This window comes from Notamacropus eugenii, chromosome 2, assembly GCF_028372415.1.
Source record: "Notamacropus eugenii isolate mMacEug1 chromosome 2, mMacEug1.pri_v2, whole genome shotgun sequence".
NCBI lineage: Eukaryota > Metazoa > Chordata > Mammalia > Diprotodontia > Macropodidae > Notamacropus > Notamacropus eugenii.
In genome coordinates, this window is record NC_092873.1 from 204,928,525 (window position 1) to 204,934,996 (window position 6,472).

The 6,472-nt window shown below is 36.1% G+C and overlaps 1 long non-coding RNA gene across 1 annotated transcript in view; it reads right to left on the reverse strand.

Moving 5' to 3' along the window:
• The window catches only part of LOC140523797 (uncharacterized), a 45,982-nt gene extending 40,056 nt beyond the window's left edge, over nt 1-5,926 (reverse strand). The window contains exons 1-2 of the long non-coding RNA XR_011973476.1: nt 5,842-5,926; nt 3,280-3,341 (exon numbers count right to left, since the gene is read on the reverse strand). This is a non-coding gene — a long non-coding RNA (uncharacterized lncRNA). The remainder of the gene's footprint in view (nt 1-3,279; nt 3,342-5,841) is intronic.
• Nucleotides 5,927-6,472: the final 546 nt, after the last annotated feature.

Genomic DNA, 6,472 nt, shown 5'->3' on the forward strand with positions numbered 1-6,472 from the left:
TCTATATGCTATGAATCTTCAAAAGTATGACCAAGCCTAGCATGCTGGCATACACCTCTAGTTCTTGCTACTGAGGAGGCTGAGACTGATGGATCTCTTGAGTTTGAGAAGTCAGAGCTACAGTAGGGCCAAAGCCATATGAGTGTCCACACAAGGTCCAGCTCCAATATGATGAGCCCCCTGGGAATACAGAACCACTGTTTAGGTCAGAAACAGAGAAAGTCAAATCTTATGTGCCAGTTGGTAGGGGGATCAAGCCAACAAACGTCCCTGTCACTTCCAGCCTGGAAAATATAGGGAGATCCAGACTTGGACAATGACCAAAAGGGATAAGTTATATAATTATTTGTTGAATCATTAGGTACATATCAGTTAAATTATAAAATGATTTAAAACTGAATAAACTTGCATTTAGTTGAACGTAGTGATAGAAAGAAAAGAGAGAGTCATGGTACAATTTTAAAAGTTACTTTACTGATAATTTCTTGGCATTGTTCAGATACTGAATTTATCAAAAATTACTTTTACCAGTTTTAGTGTTCATACACAAACCATCTGGTTTATGAGCTTTCCCCTAAATATTTGTAAAGAAAGGTATTTGATTCCTGAAGTTATATGTTTTTTTAAGCTGAAAGGGATATTCCAGGCCACAAAGTTCAATCCTTCCTCTTTACAGGTGACAAAAGAGGTTCCCAAATCAGTTAAGTCATTGACTCAAGTTATAGCTGGCAGAGTTAGCTGGATATTCTGAAATAATACTATTTTAAGTCTCTGGAGGGGACAACTTTCCAAAAACCCAATGCTTTTATATGCCATTTTCCAATAGATTAAAAGATAGGAAGTTTTCAACAGAAGAAAGAGAATCATCTTGTAAATGTGGCAAACCTTTGAAGAGTTACTTTCTCCCAGTTTATACTTATTCACAGGTTGGTGTCTCCAGAGAGAAGCTACTACTACTCTCAGGATTCTAGCAATAATCCTTAAGGCTTAAAATTCTAGAATTATCAATCAAGAACAGCCACCAGCATGCTTCCACTAGTTTTTAGTTTTTAACAATAGTATTTATTGAGCCAGTAACTTTAAGCAGTAGTATTTACTAAGATGGTATGGGAATCATTGGTATAAAACATTTTCCCCGAAGTCTGGGACATCCTTTCCCACACATACATACAAGTCTATGGGAAGAGTGGGCTCAAACTTGGAACACAAGAATCATAGATGTAAATTGACAACTGAGTTAGTTAGAAATGCACTTCCATTGAAATAATGCATTTCTGATTGCCCTTTTCTTGGTTGTGGATCATGGAGCATAAGATGCATTTGAGCATAAGATGATAGATAAGTACAATTTTGTTGGATAATCTAAATTCCCAAGTGCCAGAAGTAGAATTTCATTCTAAAAATGAATAGCTAATATTATTTGGTCTCCTGAAAATTTGATTGCTATTGCACATTTGAAATCAGCTGCACTGTGTGAATGAAATAAAGACTATAACATGAACCTCCTCAATGGGTACATGGTCACTTATGACAGTTGCACATAGTACTGGCACCCAAAGGTGGGTTCCCAAGACTTGCATGTAAAACTAGTCTAGATGTCTCCTTTTTGTAAGTTTTATTTTATTTTTTTTTTATTTTATTTACTGTGCATGTAAAGCATCACTGAATCAATGGATCTGTTGCAGAACTCAGCTGCTGGAATCATGTGCTGTACCTTGCAAAATGTTTTGAATTGCTCTTAAAATATGGAAAATGTTTTCTGAAAGCTTTATATTCTTTCTGCTGTAAATTTAAAATGCAGAAAATTTATCAATAAAAAAGAATTATAGGTGTTGGATATATGTGTGGTGAAGACATAACTTACAACTCCTGATACTTTATGTCCTATAAAACCTTTTAAGAACATGTATCTGGCATTCTTTTTTGATGTAAAGAGTGATGCTTCTAGAAGCTGCGCACTTCCTCAGGGGAATATCTTTCCATGTTTGTCCTTCATGGGTCACTCTGCTTCTAGTGGGATGTATTATCTCCTACTAATCCAATCTTTCTCATCCTAGCTGGATGAATTGTTTGATACCAGTTCAGTATCTCTGATGGTGATTGGAGAGGAGAAAAAGAAAGGAACTCTTACCAAAGTATTATTAGCAGTACTTTCCATAGTAACAAAAACTGGGGAATAAAGTTGAGTATACATCAAATGGGGAATGAATGAACAAATCACACACACACACACACACACACACACACACACGTATGTGTGTGTGTGAATAAAAAAATATGTATGTATACAATGGATTATTACTGTGTTATACTGGATTATACTGTGTTATGAGGAATGATGACTGTAAGGAATTGAGAAAAATATGGAATGCATAGCTAGGAAAACAGAACCAAGAAACAGAATATACAATGACTGCAATAATGTATATGGACATAATGATAGAGGACAATAGAGATCAGATCAAATGCAAAAGTCAATACTGATTACAGATTAGTGAAGAGACAGTGTATCAAAATGTTTTGCCTTACATTTTTCTAGAAGAGAGAATGTTGTGGGGAAAGATAATTAGAAAGCAGTTATATTGTAAAAGCATTACTTACAACACAACAAAAATTAAAATAAAATAACAAAATGTTAAAACATTATCAAAATGAAAAATACACTAGAGTCACAGAAATGGTTCTATTATATAGCTGTTATATAATCTGTTTTGAATCTGTTATCACGAATATGTAACAGATAAGAAAAATGAATGAGAAAAAGGTATTTATATCACATTTAAAGGTGAAATTCATATATGCACTCTATTGGCTCTCCCAGCAAGACAAGGCAGCTAGGGGACATAGAAATCAGTTAGGTTCCTAAGAGTTTTTTCCCTGAAGATCTAGGGATTTATCCCGTTACTTGTCTCATCTAATTGAACAGAAACAGCACTTAACATCACTGCAAAGTGGTGACCTTTTTCAGAGGAAGAAGGGGAGGCATCTTCCATTTTCTTCCACCATCTTGAGAGGACAACTCAAAAAATATTATTCTGCTCCTCCTCCCCCAAACTTTGCTAGTATTTGGAAACAAATGAGAAGGATTTGTTAGGGATGAGGAGGTTATTTTTATTTTGCTTTGTTCGGATACATGGGCTCCTTTTAATAACACACATTTAAATTCATCTAAAATTTGACAAAAAGTGACTGAGCAACAGTGAAGAAACAGGCCTGGAACAGAGAAAGGTTATTTTTCACCTTCCAAACTACAGTGATAAAATGACACAAAAGGAATACCTTTGCCCTCAAGTTCACTCCTTTCTGATGAAAGTTACTCCCTGAAGCTTCCCAGGTGTCTCCTAATAAAAACAAAATTTAAATTTATCAGTTATTTGCCATTTTCTGGGGTACATCTTAAAACTGAAATATTCCCTATTTCACTATCAGATAAAGTTATCACGAGAAGGTGAAAGTTAATTGTGACCCAGGTTCCAGACATTCTTCAAAACCTGGGTTGAGCCTGGCACCTAAATAATGGAAAATCCTGAAAGCCAAGATCAGGCATAAAAATGCTTTAGTCAGCACATTGTTTTGCCTTCCTTTCCTCAAGCTCTTGCTCTTCTAATCCACTTTTGCTTCTGCATGAGCAGATAGCATCCTATCCAACCCACACCTATCATTTCAAGGGTGAAAAATAAATCAAAATACCAACACATTGAGTATTCCAAAGTCAAAAAAGAAGATGAAAGTAATGAGAAGGAAAGCTAAACTTCTCTGTCATGATATCTAATGAAACAAATGGGCAGCTAGGTTGCCCAGCAGACAGAGTGTAAGACCTGGAATCAGAAAGACTCATCTTCCTGAGTTCAGATCCAGACTCAGACTTAGTTGTGTGATCCTGGGCAAGTCACTTAACCCTGCTTGCCTCTGTTTTCTCATGTGTAAAATGAACTGGAGAAGGAAATGTCAAACAACTCCAGTATCTTTGCTAAGAAACCTCAAATGAGGTTGGTCATGAAGAGTGAGACAGAACTGAAAAATAACCTAACAATAAAGAAAGACTGATAAAGATAAAATACTGGAAAACTATTTTAGAGGTTCAATGTATGAGTAAAAAAAAAAAATGGTGAGACAGAAGAGACGTTTAAATTGCTATTGGATTTACATCCTAGCTTTATCATTCATTTTCTATATATGCACAATTATTAATGAAAGCTTTGCCATACATAATTTTAGCCATTTCCTTCAAATATTTGGAGAGTTGTGGAAAGGAGATTAGATTTATTCTGCCATAAAGTAGAACTAGGACAACAGGGTACAAAGCCCCACTACATAGCTTTAGGCTCTAGACTTTCCTGGCTCACCCCTAGGCTGAACTTCCAGCCTTGGCCAAACTTTGCTATCTCAACCCCTTCACTAGTGCCTACAGACTTCTGGCTGTCTCTGTGCAGACATGGGCTAATGAAATGCACCTACTGTAGGTACGGGAAGCAGATTTCCACTTAATATAAGGAAGAGTTTCCCAACCATTAGGACAATTCAAAAATGGAGAGGGCTGACTCATTAAGATATGAGCTCCCCATCTCTGTAGGTCTTCAAGCAGAGACTAAATGACCATTTGCTGGAGAAGATATAGATATTTCTTGAAGTATAGATTGTTCTAGATGACCTCTGAGATTCCTTCCAAAACTAGAATTCTAAAATATTGTGGTTCTAAAATGGGCCACTAGCCTTTAAGAATGAATGAATAAATCAAACCAACAGAAGCTTGGAAGACTATCACCAGCTGGGCACAAATACTCCACATGAACATTTGAAGTGGAGATGTCTCTAAATTTGCACATTAATCAATGAGGGCCTATACTACCCAGACTGATGGTTGTATGGGGGGAGAGAAAGGGGAATATAGGAGAAATACTATGAAGATAGAAATGACAAGATTTGGCAGACTGGTCAAAGTTTTTTGTTTTTTTAATTGTCGTATAAGCTTTCTGTAAGCAACCTCATCCATTTTCATTCTTGACTTTGTATCCATAGTGCCTGGTACAGTGTAACCTGACACATTTTTTTAAAATTCTAATTTATTTATTTATTGTTAGTTTTCAACATTCATTTCCATAAGATTTTGAGTTCCAAATTTTCTCCCCATCTCTCCCCTCCTCCCACCCCAAGGCAGCATGCATTCTAATTACCTCTTCCCCCAATCTGTCCTCCCTTCTATCATACCCCTCCCTTCTCTTATCCCCATCCCCTCTACTTTCTTTGAGAACAAGATAGATTTCTATACCCTATGGCCTGTATATCTTATTTTCCAATTGCACGTAAAAACAATTTTTAACATTGGTTTTTAAAACTTTGAGTTCCAACTTCTCTCCCTTCCTCCCTCCCCACCTATCCCCACGGAGAAGGCAAGCAATTTGACATAGGTTGTATATGTGTAGTTATGAAAAAGACTTCCATAAAAGTCATGTTGTGGAAGACTAACTGTATTTCCTTCCATCCTATCCTGCCCCCATTTATTCTATTCTCTCTTTTGACCCTAACCTCCCTCAAAAGTATTTATTTCTAATTACACCCCCCTCCCATTTGCCCTCCCTTCTATTATTCCCCTCCTTATCCCCTTCTCCTCTACTTTCCTGTAGCGTAAAATAGAGTTTGATAGCAAATCTGACACATATCTTTTAAATAGAACTGAATTATTTCCCCTCAGTGAATTCACTAAAAGTCTCTGGGGCAAATAACATCACCGCACTAGCATGAAGAGAGGGAAAAGGAAGTAGGAGTTGGGGTCTGTATTCATGCAAATGATGTCATTTAAAGAGTAAAAAAAAAATAGGTAAAGACTAGCTGATTGATTACCTTGAGAAGTGATAATGCTAACGATTTTCAGTCATTAACCAATAAATTGATTGTGTTGATATTAGAGTGGTTTTAAGAAAATTTTCTGTAAGGTAAAAAAAAAGAATAAATAAATGAAAAAGCATTTATCTAAATGAACTATGAGTAAAGCACTATGCTAAGAGCTGGAGATAATTTTTAAGATGAAATCAAAATTAGAAAAATAGAAAATATTAGAAAAATAGAAATAGAATAAGAAGAAGGGGAAAAGCAAAACTGTTCCTGTTCTCAAGTAACTTACAATCTTATAAGGGTAAAAAACAAATTTAGGAGATTTTAGTTTCAAATAAACTGGAAAGATGTTATGGCTTTTATGGAACAGTAGCAGAGGACTATATTCTTCAGCTTTATTTCTACCAACAGAATCATATCCATTTCAGCTAAACCATTTGACAGCACCAAGGACTTTGGTTATGGGAACTTTTTTTTCTGGGTCTTCAGTAGCTGCAGCAGTAGCAGAATCAGTTGCCAGGTGATTTGGGGCCTAGGTGAGAAACAAGACCATTGGTCTGGGAGTGCTGCTATTCTGAGGGCTCTTAGGTTCAGGGGCTGTATTCTTTGATGTCTAAGGGGAAATAATGGTCAAAATGGT